The sequence below is a fragment of the Lampetra fluviatilis genome, chromosome 1 (assembly GCF_964198595.1).
Source record: "Lampetra fluviatilis chromosome 1, kcLamFluv1.1, whole genome shotgun sequence".
Taxonomy (NCBI): domain Eukaryota; kingdom Metazoa; phylum Chordata; class Hyperoartia; order Petromyzontiformes; family Petromyzontidae; genus Lampetra; species Lampetra fluviatilis.
In genome coordinates, this window is record NC_136275.1 from 19,582,540 (window position 1) to 19,605,167 (window position 22,628).

Consider the following 22,628-nt stretch of genomic DNA (forward strand, 5'->3'; position numbering starts at 1 on the left):
TTGGTGGTGTGGTTGGGTTTCATGGTGGGGATAGAGTAAGTGGTGGGTTTGATTTGTTGATGACAGTGGTTTTGATGGCAGAGATGGGTTCGGTGGTGGCGCTGGGTTTGTTGATAGGAGTGATGGGGCTGGGTTTATTGATAGGAGTGGTGGGGGTGGATTTGGTGGTGGGTGTGGGTTTTGTTGATGGGAATGGTGGGGGTGGGTTTGGAGGTGGGAGTGGGTTTTTGGAGGATGGTGGGGTAGACGTATGTGGAGGTGTGTTCATCTGTCTGCTGGTGCTTGCATTGCTGTTGGGACTTGCAAGCGCCCAGACCTGGCAATATCTTCTCTGCAGACAAAGGTATTCATCACAATTAAAATGAATTATGTGGATACATATATATTGTAATTTAAATGTAATACAGATGTATATTTGGAGCCTTGTTTATAACTTGTTGGCAGCTGCAATCATGCTAAGTTTCTATTGAGTTAACATTGTTATTCAACTACTGTATTAAAGTTACTATGAAAATATTATCTAAAGTTAAGATGTACATTGTGGTTTTAATTACCTTTGTCTAGTTTATATACCAGTAAATAGTTTTCGTGAGTGTAAATGTTCCCTTCTTCCATGCATGCGATAAACTAACTTTATGCCCTGCAAGGTGGAATAATTTAGGTTGGGGCTAATGATCTTATTTAAGCATGCATAATGATATTGTGTTCATTATAATTTGGGTTACATTTAAAAAAAATACAAATAAAGAAAAGTCTCAAAAATATCACTTACATTTTATATATTTTTGACGAAATGGCACACCATGTGTTTTCACTAATGCAGAGTAGCTTATGCAGAAGGCGTTCTTAGGTGGGGTTGCTGCTGACTTTGATTAGTAGTATTTTCTATTTAAAGCTTTCGTGACTGCAGGGATTCATCTTCTTGGTTCTTTCGGTAAAGTCACGTAGAAGGGAAGTAATAAAATAATAAAAATAAAACATAATAAAATAATTCTCACGACGTTTCGGCCACAACGCAAGCAGCCGTCCTCAGGTGACGCTGTCTCCCCGACAGACCTGGTCTTCACCTGAGGACGGCTGCTTGCGTTGTGGCCGAAACGTTGTGAGAATTATTTTATTATGTTTTATTTTATTATTTTATTACTTCCCTTCTACGTGACTTTACCGAAAGAACCAAGAAGATTTTATACAGTACTCTAATGTACATGTTTGTTAATCCACTGTTGGCCGAGGGTCTCCCTATGACGTGCGAGTCATGACGGTTATTTGGCCATACTTCGCTACGCTGGTCAGTGTGGGTTGTTAAATGTGGGGAGGATAGACGGGGAATCATTAATATGGGTTTTGCTGCACTTCTCTTTGCTACCCACCGCATAATACTCCAGTCCACAACAGCCGTCAATGCACGATGATCGCCCATCCAGCCTTAAACTTGCTTAGACTCTGAGATCTGATGAGATCAGGCACCTTTCGGGTGATTTGTTAATAAGCACAGTACTCTAATAACATTACTAAAATATGATTTTTGTTTTTTGCTAACAATACAATATTTTTTAAAAAATCTTTACGTGACAGCTCGTTTGGTATTTTGTCATAACATATGACTGCGTGGAAAATTCCATAATCGAGTTTGTTAAAAGCAGAATGCAAATTCCATGTGACTATTTGTAGAACACACTGGTAAGTTATATTTTTCTGCTGGTGTGGTCATTGTTAGGTAAGCGTTGCGTTCGTTGTTTGTGCACATAAACAGGAGGAAAGAGCCGTCACATTAAAAATAAAAATAAATAAATACATTTACTCGCCCGACTCGTACGTGGAGATGGTCAATCACATCAGGGCTCTGAGATATGGAACACTTGACATTTAAAGTCAGGGTTCATTGGTGTAAAATAGAATCGTTCTTCCTTGGTGGTGTACTGTATGCATCACAGAGGGAACTGCATCTTCAAAGGATGGGTAGGTTGTCTTTTTATTTTTCACGAATCCTATGTTGATTTATTCCTTTTAGAATTGCTAACTGGTCTAATATAAAACACCGCATAAGTACAATCTCAGTATGTGATGAAATATGTTGTCTTTCTCAGAGTTTGTTTAGCTCATAGCAGTGTGCAATGAATGACTTGACGTTATGCAATTTCAGAATGGGCATTTAAATTGCATTGTTTCAATGTGCATGGTAACTAATTTAAATATGTTTTTCTATTTTTTATTTGCCTCAATGTTGAAGAAAGACACATTTTAGACCAACAGCATTCATAGAAAAATAATAAATACTATTTATAATAACAATATCAGCCGTTGTCAATCCAATGCTGGACGGAGGCACGTCACATATTATGAGTTTTGACCACACACTATTTCAGTGGTTAGTGGGCGATGGTGAGGGGAGGAAGTTGCATGATACAGGTTCATGTGTTCACTCATCAGCGATGTAGGATGTGGCTGGGAATTTAAATTAGGTCACCAGCTCGTATGTATGTTGAACGTATCTTGCACCCTACGTAGCCAACCGTGCTAATCGGAGGTGCATTGTGAAGTGCAATAATCCCTGCAAGCAGAGATTAAAACACATATACAGTATCAGCATTGTGTTAATAAATATTGTGGGAACATTGTACATCATAATTACACACGGCTAAAGAAACGAACGGCAATGCCACATTCATCAAATGTTACTGTGTTTGCCATGTCAACAATATTTGAAAGTGTTTTTTACCATGTTGGTTCAGTCATGTTACTTACTCCTCATCATCCCCTATGGGACATAAGGCTACGTCAGTCATGTTATCTATGAATCCTTAGCTTGAATATGCAGATTCATTAGCTTCGTGCGTCGTTTAATTCAAAGAGCTGTGTAAGAATGATATGATGATATTATTCGGCAAAATATATGAATAATTCATCCATCAGCATAATTAGAATTTGTTTTACAATGCTCAGCAATGGCAGGATGCCCTTTTTAATCTCCATCTTTTGTCACGAATGCGGACACCACACTCATTGTTGCTATGGTGACCAGAAGCTCGAGTTGCACGTGCACGCCCTCCAATATGAAATATGTTCACTTTGGCAATGACAGCACCAACAGACTAATATGACTATATTTGTGTGCACATTTGATCATATTTGATGCAAATTAGCATATAGTCTCATTAAAGTTAGTGCTAATATTGTAATAGTATAATATAGGGAACAATAATTTCGGGGGGAAAATTAGCTTTTTCTCCTAACTGAAAAGCATTGCAGCTTTGCCCCCTCCGATTGTGGGTGGAATGCATTTTCTTGATGTGACAATTAGGTTCTAACGAGTAATAATTGTTACAGTGCATCACAGTAATATAATGAGTTGTCATTCATAATTCCTCCGAAAATGGTATCACTAATTGCATTTTTGGATTGGTTGAATGCTAATTTCAAAACCTGTGTGATGAGCTATTTTGCAGTCGCTCTGGACCATGGCAAATGTGTTATAAATGTATCGCATCCAGCAGCTGGATTGCGTTATTAATATCAATTAAGGCTCGTGACACACGCACGAAATCACATGTGTAAGAACTGATGTTTGTTGATTCATGACAATAGATTTAAATTATGTGATAACATTGCATTTATGTTAATCCAAGATAGAATGAAATGAAAGCAATGCAAGCAAGATGATGAAAAAAAATTAGACCAATGACACGTAATTTTGAAATCGAATAACAGCCCTGAATTACAATTCACTACCTCTCTGCGGTGGCGAGAAGTTAACTACCTCGCCTGGTATCAAGGAGGTTGTGGGTTCGATCCTGACCCTGACGCCTGTATATTTGGAGTTTGCATGTTTTCTTTGTGGTCGTGTGGATTTTTGTCCGGTTTATCCGATTTTTCCCTCCAAATTTAAAAGCATGCGTTTGGAGTATTTGGCTGCTATAATTTAGACATGTTTAACATGTTGCCTTTGCCTGCTGCTAGTTGTAATTACTGGCAAAACGTCATACTCGAATGCTGTGGATTTACTCTCCAACACACCGGTGTGCTGTACTAGTAACGAATTGGCATTTTTTGTTTATGTAGTGTTGTAAATAAAGGCAGACAACTTCCTGTCTTCTTCCCGGGCCACTTTATTACAGTCTGTTTATATAACACTTGTTTTAGTTATGCCGAGGATCCGCCGTCCGTCGCTCATTCGCTCCGTCACTCGCCCCCTCACTCGCCGCATCCCTATCCGGCTCTCCTTTCAATTTTGATTTAAAGCTTTCGTGATTGCAGGGATTCATATTCTTAGTTCTTTCGGTAAAGTCACATAGAAGGGAAATAATAAAATAATATAAATATCAACCAATAAAAATGTTCACGACGTTTCGACTGCAATACAAGCAATCATCATCAGGTGTGAAATCCACAGCAAGAACATTTTCTTGCTGTGGATTTCACACCTGATGATGATGAGTCGAAACGTCGTGAGAATTTTTATTGTTTTATTTTTCTATTATTTTATTATTTCCCTTCTACGTGACTTTACCGAAAAACCAAGAATATACTCTCCTTTCCTCACCCCTCTCGGCTGCCGTGTCTCGCTGTCTCAGCGGGTTGACACCATGGCAGCCGCGGGGGTCAAGCGTGCCGACGTATGGACTGCGCTTTCCCCTAGCGACCCTATCCTAGCCTACCCAGGTCCACACAGGACTACTCTCGCCCAAGACTACTCTAACTAGCTTGGCGGGTCCGGCTTCAGCTTCTCTTGTCTTCTGTCTTCATCGTACTGCCCCCTCGGGCTCGTTTTGCCCGTTTTATATATCCCTCGTGACCCCTTCCAGAACATTCTCCAGAAGATCCCTCTATGATTGGCAGATACCCGTCTTTTGAATTCCGGTCCACCTCTACCCCTTGTTTACCCCAACGGAATTACCCCAACGGTCATCCTGACACTGGCTGCTCTTGACGTTCCCATGATGATGCTCACCAACCGCCCCTTCTGGCTGCCGAGCGCGGATATGCAGCCGTTCTCGAATATGCGCGCGTTGAGCCACTTCATTTACATGACAAACCTTACTAATTGGCTGTGTCGGGTGGTGGTGGATTTAACAACATTTATATGTATGCGATATAAACCAAAAAAAACCTCTATTATGGAAAATTCGACATGGTAAGCCACATTGTTGAGCTATCATTTGTGGCCAGGTCGCTTCTGAAAAAGAGTTATTTAGCTTAGTGGTCCTAACCTGGTCAAATAATTTTTTTTTTAAATCAAATAGAAACTGTTTAAAGAGTTGAAACTCACCGGGCGCTGGATCATTACGCACTTAATATAATTGAGACGTATAATTGGTATTTAAAAAATAACAGCACAGAGCTTATGGGCCCTCTCCTCTACTCCCTTCACCAACCCCAAATGACTAATGTGGTGAAGTATGGTCAAACGACCCCTATGACCAACACGGTTTGTGGAGGGAGGCCTTCATCCAGTAGTGGATTGACAAAGACCTATTTTTATAAATAATAATGAATTACTACACGAAACCAAAATCAAATGTTTTCCATACGTGATCCAACGCATATATAAAACAAACTTGGTTTATTCTGCATTGGCATTGGCACACAAATAACAAAAAATCTCAACACATTTGTCAATCACACAGCCTTAAAACGGGAAGATACACTGTTCATATGACAATAAACATCTGGTCATCATAATTATTTCTTGTTAATGTAATTCTTATCAGGCCCAAAGCTGTAAAGTGCAGTGTCAAACTCTTATCCCATGCATCTCTCTGATGTGCTATGAAGAAGGGTAATTGCATGAAACGTTACCTGTTATACTCTTTGGTTCTTTCAGTAAAGTCACGTAGGTAGAAAAATAATAGATCAAGATGTTTCGATCGCAACGCAAGCAATCGTCATCAGGCGGAAGAAGGAGGAGGGAAGCTGCTGATGCAGGCAAAATTAGAGATGGGCGTAGCCCCAGAGTCATAAACAAAGTAGGGGGGGCTAGTGATGTTAAAGTGAGAAATTTGCATGTAAATGTGCTGTGTAAATGTGATTGGCATGTCAATGTAAGCTCGCAGCGCGCCGTCACATCGAGGACTGCATCGGGAAGGTTCCACGAAGGGGCATGGCTAGAGGCGGAGCCTAGCTCCGCCGGGGAAAATATAAGCAGGCGCAGGGAAGGATTCGGGGTCGGTGTGGGGAGCCTGGGGTCCAGACTGCGTCACTGCTCGTCATCTCCTCTCTTCGCCACCGACCACGTGGCGGGTTCCCCAGTGAAACTTGCCTCTTCTCTCCGGCACGCCGCCAGCCATCGGCGAGACTGGAGACTGGGGGAGCGGAGTGAACCACGCTGGTGGACCGGAGAGAGACGCCTCGTCCATGGCGTTGTGAGAAGGGAAATTACCCAGAGAGGGAAGGAGAGGAGCTGTATAGTACTCCAGTTAATAAAGAAGCACTCTTGCAACAATCGTCGTGGAAGTCGTTTATTACACATTGACATGCTAATCACGTTTACATAGTACATTTGCATGCAAATTTCTCCGATGTGACTCTGCGCTGAAAACCGATCTTACGTTTACATGCAGTCCTCGATGTGACGGCGCGCTGCGAGCTTACATTGACATGCCAATCACATTTACACAGTACATTTACATGCAAATGTCTCACTTTAACATCACTAGCCCCCCCACACTTCGTTTATGACTCTGGGGCTACGCCCATCTCGAACCTTGAAAAGCAGCCTGCATCAGCAGATTACCTCTTTCTTCCGCCTGATGACGATTGCTTGCGTTGCGATTGAAACGTCGTGATCTATTATTTTTTCTACCCACGTGACTTTACCGAAAGAACCAAAGAGTATGGATTCCTGCTGTCACGAAAGCTTCAAATCAAGGTTACTTGTTATATATATTTTTTTTCCTTTAAGGCATTGTTATTGACAACGTTGTTGAGTTTTTTTCGATGCATATACAATGTGCTCAAAAGTCCACTTTAATCGATGAATCAAGGAATGATAACATCTTCTGTACTGCACCCGCCCCTCAGCAGTGGTGTTTGCTCTGCTTTGTCCACTATGGGGCGCTGTGTGCATTTCATAAGCGAAACTGCAATTTCTAAGCCAGCGAAGTTTAAATAGTTTTTCGTTCTCACACCTGGTCTGAAATCGTGAGCACAAACTCTGTGATTGTTATTTTGTATGCAATTTCCCTTCAGCTCAACTGATTGTGCATTATAATTAAACCAACATGGGACCTTCCTTGCCAGTATCGTTGTAGCTGCTCACCCCGAGCTATAAATGTCCTGATAGTGCATATCCCTGGTGTATACCAAACAGTTTCAAAGACGGCGCATATGTAATTATCAGAGCATGTGTTTTGTTTGCATGTTCACCACAAGTACGTGTGGTTAATGCAGACATGATTCCTTGCAAAAGACTTCTATTTGGTGTTTGAACATCCGACCACCTGTTTCATTGCCAAAACGGATAAACCCTATCCTTATTTTTTTCATACTCTAACCGTATCAGTTTCATGTAAACAGAATATTTGTTTTGGCATAACGAGACAACGGTTCGGTAGGACATTAGTCGGCAGATGGGTTTCACATTGTGGCTTAAGATGTGCACCTCCGTCTTTCCAAATGTTTGGAAGCTCAATCGCGTTGAGCCTTGGCTCAGTGTTTGAACGAGTGAACACCTGTAGTGCTTTGTGATGGACAGCAGATGGCAGTGCAGCAAAAATCAACGTTTGTACCGAGCTATGCCCCCAACATTTTATTGCTCTTCCCTTCACCAACTCACACTATATTTGGTCATATAACCCCCATTTCCCACACTGCACGACATCTTCTGAGAGTGGATGAGCAAACAAGGGTCTGTACAAGTCCGTAGTGCCAAATGGTTGCTGTGGAGGAGCACTCGACTCACAAAAGGTAGGAATTCAAGTGCACATATAAGTCGCTGGTTGTCTCGTCATCGTCCGCCTCTGTGCTTAATCACACGGTGGGACATCAACGGCGGCTCAGCCCTAATAATGTGGAATTGCTGTCACTGGCTCAATGCCACTAACAGTGAGATGATCACCACTCAGAACTAGGCGTCGGCAACCAAAGTAACAAGAAGGGGCATTTTTTTTTCGAATTCAGTAATAGGCAAAACAACCCTCAATATGTTTTATATTTTGTATTATTTTATTGTTTCCCTTCTACGTGACTTTACCGAAAGAACCAAGAATATGAATCCCTGCAGTCACGAAAGCTTTCAATCAAAATCTGACTTGCTGTTCAATTTATGAATGGCTCTCTTCATTCTTATTTGAGTGTTGACCAATCATAAATACAACACACAAAGAAATAGAGGAATTGCTCCATAATTGTGGACGCGTATTATCTGTGCACAATTTGTACATACTGCTGCCACGCGTTTTTTGTCTGAGGCATGTGTTTAGTGTTGCCCCCCCCACCCCCATAATTCCATCTTCCTTGCGATGCCATGAATATTCACAATTAATTGTTTTGATTTGAATAATATATAATCGTGTTCTAAACATTGGAGTGAATATAGTGACCTCTCGTGACTGGAGGTTTAACGTGATCGCAGTACACACACGACGAAGATGCTCTATAAGTAGTTGAATCGATCCATCAATACATCCATAATATTGATTGATGTTACTCAATCATCAAAGTGTGATGTGCGCCTACCTCAGATGCAGCTTGCAACTGGTTATTACTACTGATGTACTTCCTTTGATCAACCATCGATGAGATTTAACATTCACATGATGAAGTATTTATGTTTCCATTTTTAAACAACTCTGAATGTGATATTCAGATATTTCTTTGGAGGTGGTGGTGGTGGGTGGAGGGGAGATATACAGTAAAGCATTGTATATTAAAAAATCTAGTTGTTGGATAAATACAAGGTTTGTATGATGCTGCAAGTTCTGTGCAGCCTGAGAAGGCAAACTGTGATGAAATTGAACAGTGAGCCTTTGAATTTCGAAATTCTATGAAACATAGTTTCGTAAAATTGCAAAAAATCACTGTCAGCTGTGTACACACTCATCCGCAATGCCATGCGGTTTCAAATTGCGTGCAAGAAGGGGCTCAACATTGCTCAGCATTGACCAACCACATGTCTGTGTCCTCATATGACCAAGGCTGTTTATGATAATATAAGTATAGGTTTGTATCTCACACCGTGACCCGTGTTAGGCGTAGGATTTGACATTGCACACAAGAAAAACACCGTCCTATTACATAGCAGAATTAAATCAGGGCCTCATATCTATGACCCCCTTGCGCACTGCATTTAAGGAGATGGTATCAATGCTTTCAGATGGCAGCACATATTGGGCTTTTACCAATAGGGACAATTCAATTTCTACAACAATGTGCTCAGGTCATTGGGTATCAGGCTTTACAAAGCCGTTTGAATGCCACAGCTTATATATATAACAAAAATTGGCCTGTTATTGTTATACCATGTCTTTATTTGTTTTATTCATGTAAATTGTTTGAGGATTCCATTCAGTCAATAATTGCTGCGAATAGGATTTAGCCGTTCATGTGATTGAGTATGTAATTTTTGTACAGCGTTGTGAGATGCAATTGGATGAACGACGCTATATACAACTGATATTATTATATTATACAGACAGTTTGAAAAAGTATCTATACGTTATCTCGACAAATGCAATTAAAAGGACAGAAGTTTTATTTCAGTTTACTGGAACAAAATGTATTCGCTAAAAAATGACGATGGTTGTATCAGGACATCCAAGAGAGTGCGATCATTTTGATTTATTTCGGTAGCAATGAAGCGGGGTGAGTTGTTCTGAATCCTTCACTTGGGTCGGTATGTAGCGAGGCCATGTTTACCGATCGTGGCTTGCGTAAAATAAGATCTAACCACTTATCTGCGATCAGTTGACACGTAATCATCCGAACCCCCAGAGGTTTCATTACTTATCACGATTTGGATTCAAGAATTTTTTTTTTATTGGCCGGTTTTTTTAAAATCACATTTGTGTTTATTTTTTCTGTATGTTTTTGTGCAATTTTGTTCATTTCGTTAGCCCACGTTTCATTAGCCCATTCATTTAATTTGAATGAGTTATTAAAACGATATATCTATTTATATACAAACATGTCGATGTATGTCTTGACCATGTAATGCAACCAGTAATGTCTAGCAATGGGTTGGTAAATGTGCAATATGGTACTAATTAAAGCATACCATGATTTACAGTTTAAGCCTTTTTAGGAGGTGTGAAATATTCAGTATTCTTTTTTTACTCTCAAGTGATGAAAAAAATATCTAATTAGATGTTTTTCTTCCATAACAAAGACGAAAATACTCGAGAAAAATCAGGTGAATAAATTATTTGGAATGAAGGTTGTTTGTGTCTGTCTATGTAAGCACATGGGGGAAGTGGTGGCAAGCATAGTGTTCATTTACTGAGGTATGAAATCAACAGTGGAGAGACAAGTATCCGTAATAGGAATGTGGACTTTCGACCATTAGCTCAGGGTCAAAAATGGAAAAAAGCACTGCCCTACATCTCCATATATATAAATTGCAAAGTTGTGTATGTGTGTCTGTTCAAAATCTCTAGCGTACTTCCCGACATGCAGCAAACTTGAAATTTGCCATGTGGGTACTTTGCAGACTGTACACCATGCAAAAATTATAAAAATACACGTTTTGGGGGGGGGGGGGTGGAGCTCAATAATGCAGATATTTTTTGCACGGCATGTGAGCTGTGACGTCAAATCTGTCACGTGACCCGCGCATATGGAAGCGTAACACATTGTAGTGTAGTGGTTAGCGCGCTGCACTTTGAACCCGGCGACCCGAGTTCGATTCCCGCTCAAGGCCAGTGACGATTATTTGAACCGGTCCTGGGCCCTCCCCTAGGTCGACTCAGCCTCGAACGAGTAAGTGGTGTGGTGTGTCAACATCGCCACTGGGGAGACAAAGGCGGCCGGCAGTGGTGAATCCAAGTCCCGGGTGAAGCTGGGTAGTAAAGCTAGTTTTGAATATATTAACTTGACGACCCTACTATAATTGCTGCTACTTGGGTTACCTTTTCCAATATGGAATATATTTTGCAGGTCTCAACATTGACTACAGCATATGCCACCTACAATTTTTGCACTCAGAACAAAGACTCTGATTCAAGTTGTTATGTATCACCAGAATCTGCGTAGTGAGTCACCAGGTGTGCTTTTTACAGATTTTTTTTTATGGATATTAGAATAAAAGCAATTTCCATGGGAAGTTGTCCCAATCTAGCTTAATACCATTTAATCCGGCCATATTTTTAGACATATAACCTCTTGAGAAGGGAAGACTCTTGCCGACCATCGTGCGTTGCTCTCTCCATCTGTTTCAGGGCTGGAAAAAAGAATTCAGCAAAGCCATTCCCCTTGAGGTTTAGAAATGAAATGTCACCCAGAGGTAGCTGGGTGGCTCAGGAGTGGGTGCCACGGTGGCGAGATGTTAACTACCTCGCCTGGTCGTGGGTTTGATCCAGACCCTGATGCCTGTATATTTGGAGTTTGCTTTCTCTCTCTCCGTGGTCGCGTGGATTTTTCTTAGGGTCCTCTGGTTTTTCCCTCGACATTTCGAAACGTACGCTTACGGTATTGGCTGCTATAAATATCCACTTGATAAACCACTTCGTTGAGCTATCATTTGTGGACAGGTCACTTCTGAGAAAAAGAGCTATATAACTCAGAGAGCGTTACCTGGTAAAATAAAAAAAATAGTTTTAGTCAAGTTTAATAGTTAGAACACTGAGCTGGCACGAATGAGATTCTGGGTTGGCATTGCTGTAAAGCAATGGTAAAGTAGAACATCGTTTATTTTTACAATGCATACCAAAGACATTGCATGTGGTTAAAGAGTTGTAAATGTCAATTTGGAACGGCCTGAGTTCCCCTGTGGAAAGTGTGTGCCAGAGAGGGCTTGCTTAGTTGGGTTATGAAGTTTCTGCTCAGGCAGGCATTATTTTCCACTCTACTCAGTGACCTGTGCTAAGAAAAAGCAGACTAAGCACAAGTTTAGGGCTCAAAGGAGTAAAGGCGGCCCCGGATTAATTTAAAATTAGGGGTGCACCAAATATCAGCTCGAATTCAGATTACTTCAAAGAAATTATTTTAAAAAGCTATTATTCGATTAAGACTAATACAAATACGATAACATAATTTTAATGCCGTTATTACCTTAAATATTTCACACTATTGTGATATTATTAAGTTATATAGCTTGTTCAGCATATCATATTTGTCGGCACGTAACACAGCCAGCAATCATTTCTGCTTAAGGCCCCCAACGGTCTGGCACCAACGCTGTTAAAAGTGAACCCACTTTCTAAAAAAAATGTGCCGAGCGTACATAAAATATGCGTGAACCGCATTCACCTTTGCCAGTGTGCATATTTTACATTGAATACCTCAGCGAAAGTAAAGTCTTTTTTTATATAAATGACAAAAACGGACAATTTAAGTAATGCTGTTTTGCACTGCATAATGTGGAAGCTGAAGGGTTATGGAAGCGGTCACAAAGGGGGCTCACCAAATTGTGCGATGCATGTCATGGACCAATTTTAAGACACAATGGAGCACACTCCGTGCGAACAAATTTCGTTGGTCTCTGAAAGGGGCGAGTTGGCTTCTAATTGTTGCACAAAGTCACCGGGCCCCCCTCCTTTCTTCTGACTCACTTGACTGAAATTGCTACGGATTATTTAACCCTGTATTCAATATTATGTTGGCTATAACTTGCTTTCATACCGGCCCATCGGTCTCGGATTTCCTTTAAGCTCTATTTATATGATAGCCAGATGCGTTCATCGGGCTTCATCCATGGTAGACCGCAGATAAATTAATGATTTCTAAAATATTTTTTAATGCCGTTTTACATTTTGTCTGTTGATTCGGGGGCCCCCTTGTGGCCGACTGAGCCCATATGTGTCGCGTTACACTGCCACATATCCCATAATAGCGCCCCTGCACAAAATAACGATGTGAAAGCAAACTATTCTACACGTGGGTCCTGCGCTACGACACACGTTTCATTGAATGTGCTATTACTCCAGGTGGGACAATGTGTCGGTGGTCTAAGCTACGCAGTCTTTGTGCAATATGAAGTTGTCAGGACAGCAGTGTGTGCGTGCTTACTGTATGTGATCATCTGTTTTTTTTACAAATACACACGTCTCTGATAACAAAATATAGTTGGTATGTTCTGTTTTATGTAAACAATAGAGGCCGCTCTAACCCAAAAGCAGCACAGTACAGTACTATACCGTACAGGCAAAACATTCTTTTGGTACAATGCAGTTCACATAATGGGTAATTGAGGGAATATTTTGTTTATGTATTTTAGTATGTATTTGTACGTATTTTTGTTTTAACTAGAATATCCCAAAAAGCAGCGTATGCTACTTTTACTAAAATATCACACTGAATTACAACAGTGAAGCAAATTCTGAGTTAGCTGCTAAATAATTGGAGATATTAAAATTGCATATTTACAACAAAAAAGTATATATACAGATCGTTAACTCTGTGCCAGTGGTGGAGGGTATTTTTTATTTTCCTGAATTAGTGAAATAGGTACAAATTAATAAAAATCATACAAATCAAATATTATTTGGGTCTTTCGGTAAAGTCACGTAGATAGGTTCAAAGAAAATAAAAAAATAACAAAAACTACGACGTTTCGATCGCAACGCAAGCAATCGTCATGACCTATCTACGTGACTTTATCGAAAGACCCAAAGAATATGAATTCCTGCAGTCACGAAAGCTTTAAGTCAAAATATAAAATAAACAAAAAAAACTACGACGTTTCGATCGCAACACAGGCAATCGTCATCGGGTGAAAAGAGCAAATTGAAATCCAACTTGATTTGAAGCTTTCGTGACTGCAGGAATCCATACTCTTTGGTTTTTTCGGTAAAGTCACGTAGGCATAAAATAAAATAAATCACGACGTTTCGGGTGCAAGCGTCCATCATGATGAACTTCAAGTTCAAGTTAATTTATTAGGTATAGCCCTGTGAGCCATTCGGCTCTTGAATCGGGTGCAACCGCAACAACAAAAAAACATGAACAAAAAACATCTTAAAGTGAATATGTGACTAAGTGCAAACAGAAAATCCAAGAAAAGACAGCAAAATATTGCAGAAAAAAATCACCGTACACCAACGCTGTGTGCAAAAATCCCAGTGGGATGCAAGTCAAACAACCAACAACAACCACAAGACAACTTAAAACTGAACTCATGATGAACTGATGGACGCTTGCGCCCGAAACGTCGTGATTTATTTTATACCTACGTGACTTTACCGAAAAAACAAAAGAGTATGAAATCCAGCTGTTTGGCTCATGCAGTAGGTCCAACCCACCACGCCACACCAGAGCCAATGGCGTGAGCGCTGTGGGCTTCCTTTGCCGTGACCTCATTGCGTGCCGTTCGCAGAGGTCAGCATGGACGGGCGGATCTCTTTGAAGTTAGCGCGAGACGATGGCCTCTGTGAGCCGGGCTCGACTGAGAATCTGAAACGCACGGGGGATGTGCTGCTGATGCGACGTCAGATCCGTGATGAGCGGTGTGCGCTTGGTTGAGGTTATTAAAAAAAAAATGTTGAGTGTGTGCAAGACTGGATGGGCACACGGACGTTACGAGAAAGCGTGTGCATCCTGCAGAACGAAATATATTTAAATGACGCGCAATCATTGCTTCCCGTCTCTGCCCCCATAGCAACACCCAAACCCTTTCATCTCGCTGCTTTCATTCCATTCTTCGTGTTGCTCAAGCGTGAAAAAGTGTCGATATGAACAGCACTGCTCGCTGAGCTGTAATAAACTCCGCAAACTGTCCAATTCTAAATCCGAATCAAATCCTGGGTAAGTATGGTGTTGCTTTTCGGTGCGATTTTGGGAGGGTTATTTTTTTTTGCAGGAAGGTTAGAGTTGGTATAGAGACTGACACGAGTACTTTCAACTTGTTACATATATTAGTTGCTTACATTATATTTGCATAAAGGATGATGTATATTATTGCTTATTGATCAGTCATACATATTGGGTAGTTCTCACATGGTTGAATAAATACAAATTTAAATTAGGTAAAGAACGAATTACTTTTGTTGTTGCTGACTGGCTTTGTACAGTATTGGGTATTCCTGATGAAAACCAAATATATGGAACTTCTAAAGCATCAAGGCATTGCGAGGTCGAAGCATTACCCATCATCGGTTGGCGACATTTCAGCACAACGAATTCTTACCAGTATATACAGTGCAGTATCGTTACTTGTAGAATTGCCATGACAGATCGACAGTGTTGACCACTAGTTTGCCCTTTTTATTCTAGTTGAAAGCAATCTGTGTTGGAAAACACACTCCGTGCATCATGCTTATTGACCCATATTGGCATATGTTGGCATAATGGAGTGGATATTGACTGCATTTCAATGGACCACCTTTGGCTTCCGAATTGTCCCAAAATAACTCGTGGACAACATTGATGACTGCCGTCTACAATGGCAATGTGAAGGTTACATTTTGAGGTGAACTTGGGAAAAGCCCTTTCCCGTAACGTTTTCAATTTGTCCCGTTGCAGCATTGACAAGGTCACGATGGCCACCTTTGATGAAAGCACTCATACATTACGATAGCTTCTGGCTGAATTAGTTGTGTTGTGTGTCCTGGTTATTATCAATTTATGTTCTCTGTGTCATCCTGATACATATCAGTGCCCGAGCTTTTTTGTAAAACTTTATTTACAATATGACGCGTACCAATCTAGTGTGATATGCCAAGTAGAGCTCCGATTTAGCAATGTGCTAGAATGAAATGAATTTACATTGAAACTGCAAGGCTGCATGTATTCAGCATCAACTTAAACGGTCAAACTACGTTCTTTAATAATGCAATGGAGTATACGTGAAGGCTGATAAATAATGCTGCATATTGCTTGTTTACATGCAAATGCCGCTCTACTTCGTAGTAGGTCATTCGGAAAGAGCAGGGACACCTGGGGGAATACAACTTATTAAGGAGGAATGAATGTGGATTTAAAAGGAAGTTTTAAATTTGCATCGAAGTATCGGGGACAAGAGGTCCCATTCTCTGACTTAAAACTTTAATGACTGCAGGAATTCATGTTCTTGATTCTTTTGTAAAGTCATGTAGATAGAAAATAAAATAAAAATATCAGATAACAAAATAAAATAAATACAAATATCTTGAAAATAATGAAAGCAAAAAACCCACGACGTTTCGATCTCCGCCTGATGAAGACCGCTTGTGATTTTCATTTAATTTTATTAACTGTTATTTTAATTTTATTTTCTATCTACGTGACTTTACCGAAATAACCAAGAATATGAGATCCCCTTGGCCTTGCATTGGCAGGTTGGTCAAGATAGTAACTTTGACATGTCTTGCTCTCCGGCAAGAAGCTGTTTGTCACTGACACACAAAGCCCTCCCTTATTCACGGAGCTGAGACGTGAGAGCGTGACACGTTCTTGAGAACTGGAGCTTCAAATGAGAAACAAAAAACGTCCTCTGTTTACCCCCTTGCTGAAAAACTCAATATTTGAAGAGCGAAAGGCAAACAGATATTATAAATATGTATAAACACGTGGAAAATAATTTATTTTTAAATATATTACTTGACTAAAAATGTGTCTTTACGTCATTAAAATTTCTCATCTGTAGCAATACCCACTTAATATCACATTATATGCAATATAGTGTGGAAAATAACATTTAGAAAATGTTAATACGTTTAACATGTTCCTGTTTTAGAAGGAAATTTACTAATAAAGCATGACATTTTTTAACGTGACCTTTATCCAACTAATTATGCACAGTTACGAGCTGCACTAGCTTTTAAGGGTAAATCGTTGGTGCGTTGAACATTAATTCTGCCTTCAAATGCTACCGCTGTGCTGTAAAGTACTGTAATTTACACTCCTCAAACATTTGATGCGTTTGCATATCATGAGCAATTATTAAACAATACTGTATGATATACCCACTTTCTAATACATAGTAGACTTTACGTAGGGATATCATCTGGTAATGTTCACACTACCGATTACCACGGTTGGCTACGTACGGTGCGAAAGAAGTTCAACATACATATAATGTAAACACGTCATGAACAGAATACAAAGTGTGTTAATTGTCAGTATGTATATTAATCCATATTGCACTTGTATTTTATTTAGTGCATAACATTGAGTGTTTGATAGCATGTTGGTGTAACCTAGTTTAGTATCTGGCAGCCCTATAAGAGTATAAGTATAGTAGATATAGTACAGAGTCAAAGTGCGAAATGTCATGTCATACTTTTGTCGCTTCACATTGGTTATTACAAATTTCAACAAGCATAAACGCCCGTTGAACGTATCATGAGCAAAATAAGAGATAGTGTTTTGACTATTGGACCCCATTTTATCATTTGTGTGTTCCGAATTGCGCACAATAGTGTCGTTGCAACATTTAGATACGCTGAGAGACATTCGGGGGGCCCATGCACACAAGCTAAAGGTCAAAGCGAATAGTAACTGGCAGCGGTGTTTTTTTTGTGTGTGTGTGATTCCCAGTGTGCACCGCAGTGGCGTCCGCGTGGGCGAGGAAAGTAAAAATAGTGCGAGTATTTATGTGAGCCATAATCCCAGTGTCGCAGTTCACTTGTGCGGCACTCGCCAGCAACCACGACCCACCCAGTACAGTGGCACACCTCTGGGACGGACCTGCCAACGCAACGGGTATGTAGTCACTGCTCATATAGCCCTCAAAGTTAAACCGTATGTATTAGAGTGAGTGTAAATAAGCGTGTGCCGATGCGTTTGTGAAAATACTTAATAACCACGTGTGTAGATTTTCGGAGTTTATACTTGTGTTAGTTGTGTGTGGTTACTTTTTATTTTATTTTCCAGTATGCTTAATACGAATATTTAATAGGCATTTAGAGCTGTGTCTGTGGAAATACTATTTGTCAAATGTGTAGATGTTCACAGTTGTATAATGAACAATGTGTTTTAGCGTTCTTTGGCTGCCTGTTTTTCTTTCCAACATACTTGCCATTTGACTCTTCATAATGTTCGCAATGTCATGTTTGTACTGCGGAATGTATTGTTCTGAATTGTGCTGACAATGTTTCTGAACAGATTTGGATGTCTTTTTTGTTCAAACATGTTTTATCCACTCAAAATAAGTGATTATTTTAAAACGTGTTCATGTTTTATCGAGCCACAAGTTAAAGCATTCGACATAAGGATACTAAAGTAAAAATTCGCCTCAAATAAAGTTATGTTGACTTATACTATCTTGTTAAATAAAGTAAAGCTAGCCTGTGCAGATATATAACTTTTACCATTCAAGAATAAATAATTGGGGTGCCACGGAAGCGAGATGTTAACGACCTCACCTGGTATGCAGGAAGTCGTGGGTTCAGTACCTACCCTGACTCCTGTATATTTGAAGTTTGCATGCTCTCTCCATGGTCGCGTGGGATTTTCTCCGCGTCCTCCGGTTTCCCCCTCCACATTTAGAAACATGCGCTTCGAGTATTTCGCTGCTATACATTTCCACATGATAAGCAACTTTGTTGAGCTATCATTTGTGGCCAGCTCGCTTCTGAAAAAGAGCTACATAGCTCAGTGAGCTTTACTTGGTAAAGAAATGGTAAATAGTAACAAAAATACGGGAGAATAGAAAAAGAGCTTACTGAATTCATGTTGGCACGGTTTTTTCGGTATCAGAAAAAGCGTTTTGTGAAATTGAGAGCGCACCACTGCCAGCAAAATGAAATGAGTGCCGTGCATTCCTGCCATTGTCGAGATTCTTCCGTAATACTGAATTTGTCTTCTCTCGTTGTAAACAAAACGTTTCTGCTTCACCCCGTGCTGCGTGACCGTGGCTCGCTGGTCCCAAGTGCAATAGATGGGCAGTGGAAAGGCTGGGCTGTGGGGGGCATTTTTGGCAGGTGGATTATTATCCAGAGTCCACTTACAAGCATGAACCTCATCCAACAGGACATTACAATGTCCTGCATTATCGTTTGCCCACTACTTCCATTATTTTGTTTTTTGAGTTGTTCGTTTTTGTCAGGAGACAATTATGTTTAATGCATTCATCACGCTGTGTGGCAATTCATTGAAATGCTATATGGCCTTCTGGAAGACACACTCAGCCTGGAGAAATGCCCAGATTAAAATAGAGTTGAAACATGAAGCCACATAAATATATATATGCATCTGACTTAAATGAAGTTTTTATTACTAAAATCTTAAAAAGTAGTGTAAAGTAAAACTTCCAAAAGCCTTAACCTGGCATATTTGCTGCAGTGCAAAGGTTTTATTTCATAATCTACAGATTATAAATTGTAATGCATCTAACCATCCTGAACATAGACATGACAATTTGAAAATGGCTCTATCGTATATACATTTTTTATACTCAGATGCAGGAACAGAAGTGTAATATTTATTTGAAGCTATCGTGACTCTTTGGTTCTTTCGGTAAAGTCACGTAGAAAGAAGATACATTTAATAATAGAATACGACGTTTCGATTGCAACACAAACAATCGTCATCAGGTAGAAAACAAACCTAGTACATTTAGAAATACAATGCAATCCAACACAGAGAGTCGGCTAACACAACAGTCAGTACCTTACCTGGTTTTATTAAAAGCAGCCATATAGATGTAAATCCATGTTTCTAAATGTGGAGGGAAAACCCGGACGACCTGGAGAAAAATCCACACGATCACGGGAAGAACATGGAAACTCCAAATGTATAGGCGTCAAGGGTTGAGATCAAACTCACGACCTGCTGTATATCAGGCGAGGTAGTTAACATCTCGCCACCGTGGCAATATTTGCAAACCAAGTACTGTATAATTGTTTGTAAAAAGCTGAATGAGAGGCCTGTAGAATTGTTTTCCAACCATGACGTTTTAGTCTGACCATTACAACTGTATATCACGCTGAGTTATAATTGGAAAGGAGTGCATGCCGCTAAGTTATAATTACCTGCTTTGCCAGTACTACTACTGCGTGCTATTACATTTCCGGCAAATGCTGCTGATAATATCTTTGGCCTCACATAGTGTTGTCATTAAAAAAATGTGTGAGGATCAATGTGTTCATTGTGGCTTTATTTTTGGAGTGATTTTTTTCACTGAGAAAAAATTGATCGAATGAACACTCGAACTGGCTATGTTCCACTTGCCCTTGTGCTTACCAAAGAAACTTGATCTCTGTCCAGTTGCCCGGCTATGTTGACTTGTCCACATGCTTACTAAAAAAAGACTTGGTTGCTAAAGAGTTTGGAATTTTAAAATTTGCATCCGATAGGTTTATCTCAAGAGTAGCTTTATACTCTATGGTTTATGTCTTTTTTGTTTATAAACTACAATAACCAATTGTCATTATCATTCGTGTATAGTAGCTATAATAATGGGCATTTTGTTTTTATTTATTTTATTTTATGAAAGTGTTTTACATTCTTTGTATTCGAGCAGGGCATTTCAATAACATTCTCATAAATACTCTTTATGTATTTGTTTTTGCAGGTTATGTAACAAAATTATATAAATTCTCTACATATTCTGTCAGTTTGAAATATCTTACGTGTGCCTTCATAAAACAAGAGGGACATATTCTTGAGCCGTGCACGTGTTGTGATCGTTTGTCAGGGTCCATGCTTTGTGAATTTTCCAAATTATAAACAAAGAAGTGAGGTGCAGTTAACTCCACGGGACAATATTCTCGCAATTTCTCACGAGATTCAAAACAGTAACAACAACTGAAAATGAACTACAGTACAGAAGATGACTACTCTTAGGTTTTTTCGGTAAAGTCACGTAGATAAAATAATAATAAAATAAAATAATAATAAATGAAAATCAATTAACTAAATCACGACTTTCGGAGGCAACACAAGTCTCCGTCTTCAGGTGGGACCGTCACAGCTAAATTTAGCTGTGTTTTTCTCTCTCTCTGGTTTTTTGTTTTCTCTCTCTGCCTGTGTCCTCTCTTTGGAATTTTCACACTTAAATTCTAACTTAGCAATCTTTGAAATACGTAATCAACCAGGCTATGCGTTAATTGTGTGTTGACCGACTCTCTGTGTTGCATTACATTACATTTCGATATTTTGCTAGGTTATTTAATTTTAGTGTGTCTTTCTCCTAATTTTCATTGACATGCTAATTTTTTCTCTTCCCCCTCCCTCTCTCCGCCCCCGCCCCCTCTCTATAGTTAAGGCCTCGTCACAGAGACGATCTCTCTCTTTGTGCCGATACGTGTTCTCTCTCTGTGTATCTTTGTGATATCTGTCTGCTTATACGTCTGTCTATAGTTTTCTGGTTAGATTTTTGTTGCTATTTCTTTTATACCTGATGATGATTGCTTGTGTTGCAATCGAAACGTCGTAGTATGCTATTATTTCATTTATTATTTTATCTTTATACGTGACTTTACCGAAAGAACCAAAGAATAATTCCTGCAGTCACGACAGCTCCAAAATTAAGATTGAACGGTATGAATCCTTGCAGTCACGAAAGCTTCAAATCCAGAAGATGACTGTAGAACTCAACCAAAGAGCCTGCAAAGTGGGGCTGAAGATGAATAGCAAAACATAAGTCATGATGAACACAGGTTTTATGAACATAAGGTAATACATCACGCGAACTCCAGTCATCATAGCAGTGGCTTTTAGCTAGCCATCGAACAAAGACGGCCACTCCATAGCGCTTTCAGATCAAACTTCTGCAGCCGTGTGGAACGCTCTTCCTTCCGATATTAGGAAGCCACTGGAGCTATGCACATTGAAATCTCGATTTAAAACTCATTTCCTTAAAACTGCTCTTTGTGTTTAGTTTGTTGTCATTCCCCCGCACCTTCGATTATCATGGTTGGCTACATACGCTGCGAAAGAAGTTCAACATACATACGTTATTGCAAACGTGATGCCTTGAATAAAGGTATCAGTTTTGTACCAGTTTAAAAGGGTAAAAACCTACTACTATATTTTGCCACTGGTAAAAGAGATCTCATAGTGTAAATGCTTACCCCGAGCTCTCAATACTCTGATATAGCACTGTGTTTGAGTTGTACGCATTCTGGCGTCATCTGGTCCAACACCAATGGGGACTAGGCTCTAAAGAAAGCCGTCTCGGGTGTGGACCAATCAACTTAAAGGACAGTGCATATTATTATCATTATCAGAGGTGCTTCTTTTTGTTTGCTTTTTTGACTACTTGTGTTGTGGTTATTGCAAACATGATGCCTTGAATAAAGGTGTCAGTTTTGTACCAGTTTAAAAGGGTAAAAATCTACTATAACAGGGTATGTTATTTCTTAGACAATTGATCCTTATGGCGGTACCCCAGGGTACCAAATAATACAAAATGATCGAGGCAATTAAATATTTTAGTTCTGAGACACTTTTTACCCAGGGGTGTTACTTAACTTCGCGACTGGGGTACCAATCAATCAGAAATTGGTGGAACTCCGCGATTTTCAAACGCCAAACCATAGCATAAAAAATCCGTTCACTAAAAAGTTCAACTTTGAATAGTGCATCGTGTACAGCTCGTCGAGATGAGTCGATTGCCC

The 22,628-nt window shown here is 39.9% G+C and overlaps 1 long non-coding RNA gene across 1 annotated transcript in view; it reads left to right on the forward strand.

Annotated features, from left to right (window-relative positions):
• The first annotated feature begins 246 nt into the window (after positions 1-246).
• Positions 247-22,628, forward strand: part of LOC144933742 (uncharacterized) — a 28,362-nt gene continuing 5,980 nt past the window's right edge. Inside the window, exons 1-2 of the long non-coding RNA XR_013637087.1 lie at positions 247-343; positions 17,605-17,769. This is a non-coding gene — a long non-coding RNA (uncharacterized LOC144933742). The remainder of the gene's footprint in view (positions 344-17,604; positions 17,770-22,628) is intronic.